General features: G+C 40.6%; 1 non-coding gene across 1 annotated transcript; it reads left to right on the forward strand.

Annotated features, from left to right (window-relative positions):
- The first annotated feature begins 251 nt into the window (after positions 1 to 251).
- Trnat-ugu (transfer RNA threonine (anticodon UGU)) lies at positions 252 to 325 on the forward strand. The gene has a single exon. It is a non-coding gene; the product is annotated as a tRNA-Thr (tRNA).
- Positions 326 to 3,364: the final 3,039 nt, after the last annotated feature.

Here is a 3,364-nt window from a genome sequence, read left to right on the forward strand (position 1 = left end):
TTCTTTCGAGAACAGTTACTATCTTCATATATATGGTTAAACGTTACTCAGCCATTGACCTTCGTCTGTGCGAATGCGCACAGATTGCCCGAAATCTTACAGGAATCGTCACCTTAGTGTGGGCCAGTATTGAGTGGATGGGCAAACACCTATTACGTACATTACGTTTGTGGATTGTGGCCGGTTGGAAATGTGAGTCTCACGGGAAGCGTGTAAGGGATAAATGCCTGCAGTCGCGGTATTCATCTGTGTCCTCGGTGGCTCAAATGGATAGAGCGTCTGCCATGTAAGCAGGAGATCCCGGGTTCGAGTCCCGGTCGGGGCACACATTTTCAGCTGTCCCCATCGAAGTATATCAACAACACCTGTCGGCAGCTGAGGGTTTCAATTAACTATCAATTGTGAAGGGGATTCGAAGAACCCTTTGCCAGGCACTTAAATGTGATTTGCAGAGTATCCATATAGATGTAGATCAAAGCTCGTCCCGTGACGCACGTGCACAAAATGATTCATACTGCAAACATACTCGCCGATAACACTGACGAATAACGAGTGCTGCATATCCAGGTTAGACAGATCGGCTTTTCCTGCCAAGAAGAACAGGGAGTTGCTATCTAGGAACAATTCCAGCCAGAGGAAGGGTTGAAAAGTGCTCCTTGGATTGCACACTAAACGTAAATAACGAAAATGCATTTTTGGTAAAAATTGGACAAAGCATAATCCTGTGCTCTCCGTATTGCATTAGCAGTTTTGAATATTGAAAATCTTACTGCAGATTCGTGTTCAGCGACATTAAAAATATACATGTAACCCTCAGTTCATGCAAATCGAAGTAATAATATAACTAAAAGGTTTCCCTAGACGTTGAACTTTTTTTTTTTTTGGAGAAACAATTTTCTCAGAACGGCATGCAGCATTAACTAAAAATGGTTCAATCTCTTAACTTCTACCTCTGACCCAGAAAAGTAAACACTTTTCTTAGGAGCTTGTACCTATAATATATGACACTGATTAATATTAAGTAATTTTTGTGAAGGCATAAGGAGTGAAATAAACCACCCAAAAAATCGAACTCAGAGTTCGAATTAGTACCGTATCGTTAAATTTACGGTTGTTTCATTGCGGTTAGGTATGCGCTCCCATAAATTTTATGTAATATCGACTGATGTTTTCCATTTTCAATTTCAGAGAAGTAATTTAGTATCAACTGATGTCATCCATTTTTGATTTCAGGTAACATCTGAGAGGCCACACTGCACGCAGTCCGCGTGATCAAATCATAATTGCGGGCGCCATTTTTTTTACTGAAAATCTAAAATAAAGCTCACAGTATGATCACTCGTAACTCCCAAACAGATCCTTCAAGTGTATTTTCACTGTCTCAAAAAAAATATATAACATTTTTTGCTCATTTGAATGAGAACCTGGCCGTAACGCCGGAATATAGTCACGAGATTTTTTTCGGAGACGCTGTACGTTCGCGAGAAGAATTTCGTTCTGCGCGTGTCGATGGACATTCTACAGATATTACTGTTTGTGTGTTTGTGTACTACTCAGTCGTGCCATTCGAGTGTACATCTTTGCATAGTTCCTTTGACGGTGTAAACAGTGTTCGGCTCAGTTGCTAACTGGCCAGTTGAGTGGTTCCGAAGTTGTCGGATGTGCGGTGCGTTCTGTCTGCTAGGATAACAACAGACTGGCGTGGTGCGATGGCAGAAGCAGACACTGAAGGAGCTAGCTGCTGGGACGCCAGCGAACAATTTATGCCAAGTAAGACGAAGAGAACTATTCTAAAATTACGAGCCGCCTCAATAGTGTTTATCATTAGTAAATCTTGTAGTTGAGACTGCCACCAATCTACAATAACTGACATTTTTGCCTAGAGAGAGATTAGCGAGAAATACAGGATATCCCCCACACACTGAAATTTTGATTGTGATGACAGGCCTATGGGCAGTGTAGCCCGAGATCTAAGTTAGGTTGGAAGGGGGTAATTTGATTGAGAGATGTTTACGCCAACGATTATTAATGCCGAGTAAACGTTGTGTAAGCAGATTTCCCTGTAGCGTAGCCTAGTGTTTCCGTCCGCGCCATGTTTAACACACTTTCTCTGGCTGTGTACAAAAGTCGCACAACAGCGACGAAAACTACGTTTCTGGTGGGGGGACGGGAGAGTTCCCTATGTAACTTTCACTACAAATTTTAGTAACCGCCGAAACTAGCCGAATTAGAAGCGTAATTTTAACTATATTTCCGTTTGTGGGAAAATAGTGATTCTCCTCTTTCGGCAGCAACAATAATATGTAGGCGACTTATTAATTTCTTTTTTTTTTTAAAAAAAAAAACTCTGAATCATGGTCTCAGTAGACGCAGTGCTTTTTACGTTGCTTGATCCGTGGTCGATAGTAAACAATGCAATGTTTTGGTAAACTCTTTGAAGTGTGACGCGTGTTGCATAGACGGCGTCTGCAATGTTCGTAAGGCCAAGCTTGTATATATTCTGTGTCTGTTTAATTAAGGCGAGGAGGATAATGTTCAAGGAGCACTGCATTAGCAGTCCATGGAGAAATTGAGAATTTAGATCTGACGAACGGCATGCTCGGGCAGTTCGTGCTATTATGTTGACCACTGCGTAATTCGGACACAGTGATCATTGCCTCTCCCTAGTAACCAGGAGACTCGGGTGGTAATCCTGGTCTGGCACAAATTTTCAACAGCGCCTATTGTCAGATAATTTTATTAGTGGTCCGGTCTTAAATTGTGTTTTGTTCACGAAACGTCGTTTAGCTTTTTCATGGATAACAGCTTTGGAAAGCGTACAGTCTGTACAGGTTACATTGATAATCACACGTCGTTAGTCCAAGGCAACTACAGCTACATAGTTTTACCAAGAACTTCTTCGTAGGTAGTTTCCCTGTAGTGGTATTTTGTTTTAGTATTTATAGACTGTAGGCTTGGATGAAATATGAAACACATATCCGAAGTTTCTGTTGATGCTGTAGATCCTGTTTTATCCGTGCTAGGGGCACAAACACTTCATCAAATACTGGAGGACACAATTTGCCTCGAGATTTAGCGATTTTTCGTAATATAGGCCTAGCTTCGATATATTTTTCTCTAATTTTTGTTTGGATTTAATCTTAAAACACACTAACTTTTCCACCAGTTATTCTATATGTGGTTTCATCCCTTTCGTAGCATAGAGTTCCTAAACGGTCGATAATATTAATAATTTCCTTTCTCACTTTGATTTTCTGTAGAATCTCCTGTTTGTGGTTATTGCTAACCTGTTTCACATTCTCACTTTTATTATTTTTATTTTTCTTGTTTTGTGACTGGAAGCCAAATTTTCTTTGAATTCAGT

Source organism: Schistocerca gregaria, unplaced genomic scaffold (assembly GCF_023897955.1).
Source record: "Schistocerca gregaria isolate iqSchGreg1 unplaced genomic scaffold, iqSchGreg1.2 ptg000077l, whole genome shotgun sequence".
Lineage (NCBI taxonomy): Eukaryota > Metazoa > Arthropoda > Insecta > Orthoptera > Acrididae > Schistocerca > Schistocerca gregaria.